The 9,936-nt window shown below is 36.8% G+C and overlaps 1 protein-coding gene and 2 long non-coding RNA genes across 3 annotated transcripts in view; all 3 read left to right on the forward strand.

Annotated features, from left to right (window-relative positions):
• Positions 1-9,936, forward strand: part of LOC148742291 (uncharacterized) — a 356,385-nt gene that overhangs the window by 219,844 nt on the left and 126,605 nt on the right. The gene's annotated exons all lie outside the window — the stretch shown is intronic.
• LOC148742299 (uncharacterized) lies at positions 1,533-4,111 on the forward strand. The gene is made up of 4 exons (XR_015999389.1): positions 1,533-1,580; positions 2,086-2,157; positions 2,670-2,735; positions 3,829-4,111. It is a non-coding gene; the product is annotated as an uncharacterized LOC148742299 (long non-coding RNA).
• The window catches only part of LOC148742300 (uncharacterized), a 4,444-nt gene continuing 1,982 nt past the window's right edge, over positions 7,475-9,936 (forward strand). The window contains exon 1 of the long non-coding RNA XR_015999312.1: positions 7,475-8,288. This is a non-coding gene — a long non-coding RNA (uncharacterized LOC148742300). The remainder of the gene's footprint in view (positions 8,289-9,936) is intronic.

Consider the following 9,936-nt stretch of genomic DNA (forward strand, 5'->3'; position numbering starts at 1 on the left):
CGAAATAGTTCCAAAAAGGACTGGAGCTATGAGTTATTATTAATAAAAAAAAAAAGTGAACGCGCGCTATCATTAGTCGAAAGGAAGTATTTTATCAGGGTACAAAAAACCGTGCTCAGTGAGCTAAAGCTGTCAAGCCATCTGTCAATTTGTACAATTTCCGACCATATCCCGGACTTCTCTTAGCCTTTTTTTTCGTTAATTGAAAGTGAAATTTCGGAAAAAGCGAGCCACAAGAACAAATAAAAGGTTTGTGGAGATACCAAGTGCGTAATTGACTTTAATAGAACGTGAGCAAAGACGAAAATCACCAAAGAGAAGCCAAAATGGAATGCTAGTTGTCTTTAATATTTACCTTTGCTTATGTAAACAGACTTCAATGTTACATCAAGTGGTTATCCACACCAACAGAAATCAGACGCTTTTTTTTTCTCAGTTCAGAACTATTTTATCATTGTCCCAATTTAGGCGATTGAGGGGAAATCAGCTACAAAAGCTACCGCGTGACATATTTCATGAACTGCCGGCATTGGAAAAACTGTACGTAACCATTTTTTTCCAAAAGTTTTAGAAATATCATTATCCCGTGCACTACGTTTCTATGAAGATCCAGTGCAATCAAGTCTTTCAAAACCTAGCACTGGTTTATTGAGACAAATCGTCGCAAATCTGAAGTCTAATGGAAATTATTGGTAAGATTTTTACGATTAAATGTGGATTTTGTCAATTATCACGGAATACAAAGCCGGTTAGATGACGGGTTCGCTGAGGTGGAACAGGAGAGGAATGGAGACTAAATCTTTGCAAATTTTTAATAAAAAATAATATTTCCGAGCCTCTAAATTTAAACATTGTCTTGAAAATCAAACAAAGGGGAATGTTTCCTAACACTCTCCCCACCTTTCACATAAATAAATAGAATAGATGTTGTCGTGGGCCTGTTTAGTAATAGATCACAGATGACGTCAAGATCTGATTAGAACTAAAAGAAGGCACGAGAGACGCGGACGACTGGGTCAGCGGCACTTTTCGTACATTTTGACGGTTTCTGTTGTCTTTAGATGAACAAACAATAGGAAACTTGGAATCTATTTGTATAATAATAAAGAAGCATAAAGTTGAATAAGCTAATAATGGGGTGAATCAAACATCTTTAATTTAAAATTGAGTTTGTCTGTGAACTGGGGCGCAGACAACTTTATACCATGTAGCAAGATGAAATGTTTGGTAAAGTGTTGTAAAAGAAATTTTTTCAGATAAGATGTAAATACAGTGATCTACGATGGAAAGGTCAAAGTTCACACTCCTGTCGAGACAACTTTCCCGATAAGGTTAAAATAAAGTCGTTTCATATATATTGGGAATATCACTTTTTTGTAGCAGTTAGAAACGTATTTTATGTTAGGATATTTCACAGTCCTATTTCTTTAAAATCTTCCTCTGGAACTTTGACTTTTTCTATTCTCTACCCTGTAAATCAACTCACTTTTTAATAAATTAATTGCTAGGGACTTGTCCTACAATCGATTGCAGTCTTTGCCTCGAGGGATACTTCGCAAGAACACCAAGCTGGAAGAACTGTCAGTAAAACTGATTGTCAAATTCGAATAAAAAAGTTACAGATCCAATATAGATATCTAGTGATGGCGGTCCCAAACTAATTGAAAAGATCGCTTGTCAATGCTTTGACTTGAGTCGCTATCAGATGGAATAATTGAATAAAATGTTATTTTATTTTGGATCTCAGAATATTCTCAGTTGTTCAATTAATAATCAGCTATAGTCTCAAACAAAAGGTCAATCAGTCAATTTCAGAAAAACATTTTGTTAAATGAGTCAAGCTGCTGCATATTGGCAATTTCTGACCATTGTTGATGGTTTCAGGGGCATTCAAACTGTCTCTCCGGCTTTGCCCAATTTGTTAAAAAAAAAAAACACGTTCTGGTGTATAATTGGCTTGCTCATTCGGCTCAGACTGGTTGAGCTCACGCTATAAACGTTAAGGAGCGGGCCTTTGCCCATTTTCCAAATAGAAAACACGTTTTTAATTGTTAGCTTACTCTTTATCTCAATAAATACTCCAAGGGATTTATCAAACAACGAAATCCAGCGTCTGCCTGTGGATGTTTTTGGCAACCTTACTCAGATGAAAAGGCTGTAAGTGGCACTCAGTAAAGACTCTACAGCAAAGCTACCTACAATGTACGGTTTTTCATAGAGCTTTAAGTACCTCAGTGCACTATGACCATTTTAAACACAAAACGTCGCAAATTTAAATTTTGTGGCTATTACAATAAGATCAATAAAGTAAATTGAGAAGTGATATCATGCTACAGAAAAGGCCTATGTAATCAATGGACGCGCAGATGGCATCTTTTTACTAAATTCTCAAGATCGGGATTAAACAGTTTGTATACTCAGCTAAGATGCATAAAGATTCGTAAGTCCTCAAAATAATAATAATAATGATAATAATAATAATAATAATAATAATAGTTTATTGATTTATAGTGCACCTTTCAACATACCAGGTGATCAAAATATCCAATTAGGGGGTTATTTCGATAAAATGAAGTCTCTTTATTCGAAGAGAACTAGTAAAACTTTTTTGAGCCGATTCTCAAATGCTAATTAGTTGCCTTCTTTTTCATTCTACATATTACTTATAGCTTTCTTTCCAGCAACAAACTTCAGCGCTTGCCAAGCTTCAAAAATATTTCCGCGATAAAAACGTTGTAAGTGATAAACGTTAGTTAAAAAAAACCTGGTTAAGTCACGTAACTTGTTTCATGAGCATTTATACAATATCAGCTTACCTTTAGACTATTTCGCTGGCGTCTTCTTATGGCATATTACAAGTTTGTTTAACGATGCTAACAGAATAAAACGCGAAAAATATACACCCACATTGGAAACGGATGCCGTCAACTAAGTATAATCAAGGGCAAATGTGTAAGGTGATAGAACACAATGTAATACAACACATCCTAAAAATACTTTAATAGCAACCTTCCCTCGGAGCTTTGTAGCCACACTATGGTAGTAACGATGGCTGGTGATTAATGATTATCCCAGATCAAAATTTTCCGAGAATAAAAATTAACATTTTTAGCGACTATTAAAACACTTTCAATCAATCTTGAGTTAACTTGGGGTTTAAATGAAAACAATGGATTTAAAAAGTCAAGTTTTAAAGTAAAATTTTTCTGGCGGCTTTTCCGCCTGTTTCAGACAAGAGTTGCTTAAAAGCATAGAATTCTGGGTGCCGTGATTAGGAATACGAGCTTTATTCCCTCAATCGATTGCAAAAGAAAATGGGCGCGCGTCCGATCATGTATTTAAATGTTACAATAGCGTTGCGAAGGTATAAACATTGTTTAACCGACGGCCAGCATAGTTCTTTCGCTGAAAGCCTGGCATAATAGAACTTAGTTGTCACAATGCACGCGCCAACGTTTTGGTCCGAATACATTTTTGGTGTTATTTTCAGGAAGCGTTGGAGTACACTGAAGGGAATGAAAACAGTTTGCTAGATACCAAAGTACTAATTCACTTTCGAAGGAGGTTTGGCCAAAATAAATGCATGTTTAACACGACTGACTCTAAATGATAGCTGATGAAACAGTTTCTATAATAGGAAAGAGGTTTCGGGACAGAAGCAGTCTCGAGGTCCTTGACAAATAATGCTGGATCAAGGTTACTAATTAAAAGAATCTCCAAGTTTCGTAATCACCTGCCTGCTGCCAAAGACCATTAAAGTCAACAAATACCTCTCCCTATCTAAGACTCTATAGTTATACCGAGCGCCTTGTGCATTTTATTGTTTAGATACATGCATAACAACAGCCTCGTAGCCCTGTCACCTGATCAGTTCCAAGGCCTCTCCAATCTGAGCGACCTGTAAGTAAACATTTCATGGAAACCACACCTGACAGCACAAGTAGCTAGTATTGACCATGTTAATATCTAAACATCTGTGATTGATAATCATTTGCTCGTCTAATTGCTTAGCTCTTTTTATTTACTCTTGGTTTGAGAACGTCCAGCTGAAAAAAAAAGGGAGGAGTCACTCTCGAAAGTACAGTCAGGAGCCCATCAACCTGTGTGATGAGCTCCTGGTACAGTTTATTTAATATTTTTGCAGTGGTACAGAGGGTCAGCGAGGTGAATAGACTCCCCTTTCCTCCTTCCACCAGTTTTGCTTAAAGGTTTTCTAAAAGAATCAAGGTCGTGCTCTTTGACTGGATAAACCTCAGAAAGCTCGGCAGAATTCTAAACAAGATGCCATGTCATCCAAGATAGCAACTGCTACCCCGAAGTTCTCTAGAAAAAGACAAAAAAAGAATAGAATTGGGGATGTAATAACTCTTTCTCTTACCCAAAAGGATTCAACATGTTTTCAAAATCGGAAAATTTCTGAAGTTATTTCGGGAGAAAGTATGGAAGAATCAATAGAGATGGTGGAAGTTTATGAAAATAAGTGTTTACTTCTATATTTTTTTACACTTCTGATAGTAATGATGTGTCTTCTTTGTTGTTCAAGGGCTGTTTACGAAAACAATATTGAGTACCTCCCGCGTGGAGTTTTTGAAGGCATGAGAAACATGATGTCTATGTAAGTATCTGGTTTTGAATCTTTCCTTTAATTAACGGTAGCGAGGTACCAGAAAATCAATAAGGGTCTCGGAAAGATGCAATCGTCGGAATCGTAGGAATTTCCGTTATCTGAAATGAATTCGGCTCAAGAAAATCAAGAGGCTCGCAAAGGTCCACACCAAAAACGTGGACGATCTTCTACCCCTGAGGACTAGTCATATCGTATGAATAAAACCATTTGTGATTGGAAGACGAAGTATTTACGAAGCAGAGGTGAAATCCAGCTGAATAAGAGATCTTTTAAAGTGCTAGAAAGAACCACCAGAAGACAAAGCACACACACACCAGGTCTTTTAACCACAAAAACCAAGGTCTTGCTAAGGTGGTCCTCCCAAATTCAAACTCTGAGTGTTCAAAGACACATACCATGCAAACCACACGAGGAAGACATGAGGCAATACTCATGGGGATATTCAAATCAAGCGGATAGTCATGGATCAACGTTTGTGAATATATGAAAGTCATATATTTGACCTGTGGTTAAAGAACGAGTACGAGAGCGATCTTCGCAGCAACGAACACTAGGTAAGAGAAGATGTTACCAGAAATCAGAAAAATTCACAAATCTACGGCAACAGTCAAAATATCGAATTGGCTCATATTCTAGTATTAGGTAGGCCTATAGGTAAAACAAACCAAGACTTATATAGTTTGTTGAAAAATTCTTTTGTTTTCGAGAAAATTAATAAAACTCAATTTGCGCATAGTTAGCGTCGTTCGAAGGTAAAATTTAGCCCAGTTTTGGAGGCCTTGCTTCAACTCGTAAAAGCAGTGAAAAACTTACTTATTCACAGACTATTAGGACAATGGCTCCCCTAAGTTTTCACAGAAAGGTAGAATCACCATTTCAATGTGAAATAAAATACAGATTTTTCTATTTACCTAAGTGCAATGTGAAAGGTAGGGTAGCTTCAAAAAACTATTTTTATATGTGTTAGGTGAAATAAACGTTTAATATTTGAAACAAGAGAAGTAGAAATGATAAACTTACCGTTTGTAGAGTTGTTTTTCTGGGGTTTTTGTGCTGCTATGCATACGAGGGCTTTTTAAATTCATAGAAATTTCGCTCTTAGGCGAAATCGGTGACATAAAAGATGACACTGACTTTGTTTATCATTTGCAGTCATGATCAGTGGTAATAATGAATGCTTGAATGATAAAAATAACGTCCTCAAAGTATTTGCAATAAAGAAGTTGTTTTTGTTTTCTCCGAAAGCATTCGTTTTGTAGAAATGAGTGGACTTGGTCTTCACTGCGTGACTTGTGTGTCACGCAATTCTCAGATCTATATTCCTATTACGCAAGGGGTTTGAAATTTCTTAAATCAAAAAGTTGCAGGAAATTTTTATCTGAAATCCAAATAGGAGGAATGAGATATGAGAAAGCTTCTTCGCTTTTTGCCTGGAAATATTGACTGGCACTTTGTGTTTGGTATTTTCCCCTCGATTCCACCCAAGACCAAGTCTTGAGCGATGAATTGGGCATATTGTTTATGTATCAGCATCGTTGGGTCATTGGAAAACAGCTGCTGGACTCAATATCAAGTCATACTCGGTGAACACACCAGTGAATGAAAAATGAGCCAAATGGTCTGCTATTTCCTTGTCACACGACAGTAAAGGTACTATTCGCCTAGCCCCTTTTCTGTCTTTTGGATTGTAGCCACAATCATCCACAGCAAGAGATTCAAATGAACAAAAAATTTCCATACAAAATATTTAAACTCGGTTGTTTACTTGTTACGCACTAAGTTTATCAGATGTTATTATATGGCTGTGTCTCACAAGGACTGGGAACTACCGAATTCACGAATTTGATTGGCTGAAATCAATATTGAAAGCGGTCTAGATTTTCCCATCTAGATCGGCATCTGGCCGGTCTCAAAATAAAAGGTACAAAGCATATAAAAAATTGGCATATAAGACACAGCCATATAATAAACATCTTATTAACCGAGCAAGGTCGGTCTGTATGGGAGAATCTTGACCTCGGTCGCTGGTGCACACCTCACTGGGTTCGGTCTGTACTGGCGACCTCGGTCAAGGATCTCCCCTACAGTTCTCCCGCTCGGTTAATAAGAACTAAAAATGAACCGTGACGTTACGTTTTATTGCTAATTGCTTATAAGTAGTAACAAGTTAAACAAATATGAATTTTTATCAGAACACAAAACCTCTCATTCCTTCTATTTGGATTTCACACAAAAAATTTCCTGCAACTTTTCGATTTAAGAAATTTAAAACCACTTGCGTAATAGGAATATAGATCTGACAATTGCGTAACATAAGTCACGCAGTGACAACCATTGTCCACTCTTTCCTACAAAATAAATGCTCTCGGAGCGAAAAAAAACAACTTCTCTCATACTGCAAGTACTTTGAATACGATATTTATATCATTCAAGCCTTCATTATTACCACTGACTGCAAATGATAAACAAAGTCTGTCTGTTCTTCTATGTCGCCGGCTTCGCCGAAGAGCGAAATTTCTATGAATTTAAAGCTCTCGTGTCCATAGCAGCCTAAAATCACCAGAAAAATATCTCTACAAACGGTGAGTTTATCATTTCTACCTCTCTTGTTTCAAATATTAAACTTTTATTTCACTTAGAACATATGAAAATCATTTTTTGAAGCTACCCTACTAGTAGTGTAGGGGGCCTGTATGGGTAAAACCGCACGGCCTGGGTCCGAGTGTCTCAGCCGAGGATGATATATTCACGTTGCATTGGTGTACGAGGGGTTTGATTAGGGTTAGGGTTAGGTGAATAAAGGGGTATTATAAGGGTTTGAATGTGGCGTAGATGTACGAGGGTTTTTAGGGTTAAATTTCGTGAGTAGGGTTTCAGGTTTAAAAAGTAACGGTACAAAAAAGTACAAAGACAACAAAAGAATCCAAGATTGCGGTGGAATTAACTATGGTTTATTTATTCACACTGCACGATATTTGAGTTGTAAATAGGTAACATAAGCTAGAAAAGCTGTCATCATGTCCTTGTATAATTGATGGAAAATAGAATGTTCTCCCACGTTAGAATCATAACTTTCAATCTCGTCAATGTATTTATTCACTTGTCTGCGTATTTCACAAAGATCTTGCGTGGTAGCTTTTTCTTTGACGACGGCAAATAATTCGTCTAGGATGGTTCCGGCCCACTGGGGATTCTGTTCAATCTCTTCGCCCAAACAGTTGTTTTTCATATGACATGGTGTTTGAAATGAATGTAGAAATGTAGGAAGAGGTTATACATAAACGTAAAAAATGTCACTCTGATTGACAAGCTGTCATAAAACATAGCGTATATAAAGTTATCGTTTCGTACTCACAATAGAGTATCACAAACTCGAGAGAAAACAATACCTGTCAATCATTTGCGAGGTAGGGAAAACAAATGCTGTCAATCATACGAAGGATGCAATAAAATTAATATTCTGCCGTTAGAAAGATTTGAATTTTATTGAATATAATTATACCCACGCCGCGTCCCCACGTGAGGACGCTATAATTTTCCTACATAACTAGCAGAGTTTCTAGCATCAGTACAGAAGTTGATTCCTCCAGCTAGAAGAAGCAATCAGTAGAAGAAACCAGAAGACTAGCAAGAAGAAGTGAAAGTCATGGACAACAATAACGTAAGTACATATGATGCACGATCTTGTATAGAAGAATGGTCTATTCTTTCAACACATCCTCTGAGAATTGGAAGTGTGCATGTTATTAGGTATTCAAATTTCTCTCACTTTTAAGTTGCGTATACATAATCAATGTTGTTGTTGTTGTTAAATTATATACCGTTATTCACTTATTACCGGCGCGTGTGCATAATCATTATTGATAAATTACATGTCGTTATTCACTTTATCGGCGCGTGTACATATGAATAATATGAAAGTGCCTTTTTACTAAGACATAACAAACGCATGCGATGATGGGATTCCGCACCGAAAAACAGGAAATGTATACAGAGAAACTTGACAAAACAACGCTCTCACCTTACGACGAGAAGCGATTTTTGTTGGGAGAGTTTGGAGTCGATACACGCACTTATGGACATTACTTGAATGCATTAGAATGATAGAAACTCAACTCGTGATAGACTTTGCTTTTAACTACATTTGATGAACATGCGATGCGTATGATTTGTCAATGAGATTCGTTCGCTTGAGTTGCCTGTAAATAGCGCCATAATATGAATAAAAGCTTTTCAATTTATTTTCTGTTTATTTTAAAAGCGTGAGCGGGTGTATGCATTTACCTCCTTTTCATTAGGACATGTCAAATATCCCTAAAAGACTTTGAGCGATTTTTCTTTTGGTTTGAACAGCGTTTATTCACTCCGCATCGGTATATTTTTTATTCCCATCATGGAAGTTAAGTGGATAGAAGCATCCTGCATTTAGATGAAGAAATATAGGAAATACAACTTAAAATAAATGAGCATCAACATCGAAAACCGAGATGGAATGAGAATTTACTCATACCCAAGAGTGAAGGCTTATTATTATCCATTCAACGATGGATTTTAAAATAAGAATACTCTATGGATAACGTATGCATGATTACATTGGAAGCGGTGGAATCTAAAACTCTATCTTCTATCAAATGTTTGGGGCGACTCACTAATATCCCAGTCTTTACATTCTTCCCTCAAACACTCCGACTTACAAGAACTATGCTAGGCATGTTAGATTGGTTAAGTTTTAATTGGATGTCTACCAAATTAGAAGCGTCGAATACGGAATTTTAAGTGACGCTCACTTTCACAACTACTAGCGAACAGGAATGGACTCCTTTCTCATTGTAATAAATGCAGGTCCGTGACACCAGGAAATTTCATGTTTGAAATTATTTTATTCAAATTACTTTACATGATACAGCATTTCCACTATTCACTCAGTGTTTTTTTACATTCTGCGTTTCTACTTGTGCATAGAGTTGTGCGTATTTCTTCTGTAATTCCTCCAATTCGAGTTTCACTCGTGATAATAGAGTGAATTTCATTGGTTTACGCTGTGGTAGCAATGTATGCTTCGCATGCTTTCCCTCGTCTGTCATGGACTGATATTTGTTCAGATCATCCGCTAGTTGAGTTTCAATCTCTTGTATCGCCGACATAACACCACGGTTTCCAAATCGTGGCATGCCTTTTTTACTATGTTCTGACCCTCCACTGTTCTCATCTTAGGAATTGGAACGGCTTTTAATCTTCTAGGAAACGTTCCTATTTCTACATGCGATTTTTTACTGTACAAACTTCAATTTTAATATTAGTTGTTAGTT

Source organism: Stylophora pistillata, chromosome 1, assembly GCF_964205215.1.
Source record: "Stylophora pistillata chromosome 1, jaStyPist1.2, whole genome shotgun sequence".
In the NCBI taxonomy this organism is placed as follows: domain Eukaryota; kingdom Metazoa; phylum Cnidaria; class Anthozoa; order Scleractinia; family Pocilloporidae; genus Stylophora; species Stylophora pistillata.